The following is a 1,203-nucleotide window of genomic DNA, read 5'->3' on the forward strand; positions in this document are numbered from 1 at the left end:
CAAATACTAATGCATGAAAATCCTAACCTCAAAAAAATCACCCGTTACATTGCTAGAAATTCACACAGAACGCGATACTTTAATAATTCGCGCAACACTGCGGTTGTGATTGCAACTCGAACAAGCCCAATATTCTTATTTTTCGCCTAAAAATGATTGTACATATCATTTTTGAGTGAGTAAGCTTCAATAGTTACTAAAATATCGCAGTTTTCGTATTTCTGAAAACTACCGTTATATGGGAGGTAGGCTTGGTTATCGTCCGATTTTGCCCATTTTCAACACCCTCCGTCCTACACTCAAAAGAAGTACACATACTAAGTTAAGATATTTCAATTTGTACACGAGTTATCGTGTGCACAGACGGTTACTCTTTTCATTCTGATCATTTATGTATACATTTGTCTATATCTATCTCGATTCGTTTTGCCTGTTACAAACAACCGTTATGTGAACAAAGTTATAATACCCTTGCGTACAAGTGCGCTCGAGTATAAAAATACTTGACATCCGCATTCGCATCCGCGGACGTCTAAAATTCCACATTCGCAACATCCCTGGTACAAATGCAAAAATTTGGCACAGAACCTGTTATTGTTAACATTTTTCTTCTGTTAAAGTTTGATTTTTTTTTAATTTTTTCATTAAAAGATAAAAACAGCTGGAATAATTAATTAATTTGTCAGAAACTATAAGCCCTATCGGAAAGTGATGTGGAGAATTTCATTGGCCTTCATTCGCCGTATTTTATATTAAGATTTTTAAATTGGTTTGTAAGATATACGTGATTAAAAGGAACCAATTTTTGGTTTAAGCTGAATAATGGTAAATTGCAAATATATCGAAAACGTATCCATAGAAAAAAAAATTTGCCCGAATTTCGGAATCATCGAGCAATTCTACATAGAAATTGGATAGCGGCGTCTGGAGAACCAAAACCAAATTAAAATTTGTGATCCAGTGTTATTTACACCCCTATTGCGAATATCGACTGGCAGTAGATAAACGACTATTAAGCGATTATCGATGCTATTGTGAGTGTCGCTTAGTCGCTCAATTAGCGACTGTGAATACTTTTTAATCGCTCCTACTTCTATTGCTGTTTTTTAGTCGTTGGAGTTTGCGTTTATAAAATTTACATAAGTGGTACTATAATGGATAAAAAGTAAGTCAATTGATCCGTAAGTTGTAAAAAATTGTGAA

Source organism: Rhagoletis pomonella, unplaced genomic scaffold (assembly GCF_013731165.1).
Source record: "Rhagoletis pomonella isolate Grant_MI unplaced genomic scaffold, Rhpom_1.0 Rhpom_scaffold_00092, whole genome shotgun sequence".
Taxonomy (NCBI): domain Eukaryota; kingdom Metazoa; phylum Arthropoda; class Insecta; order Diptera; family Tephritidae; genus Rhagoletis; species Rhagoletis pomonella.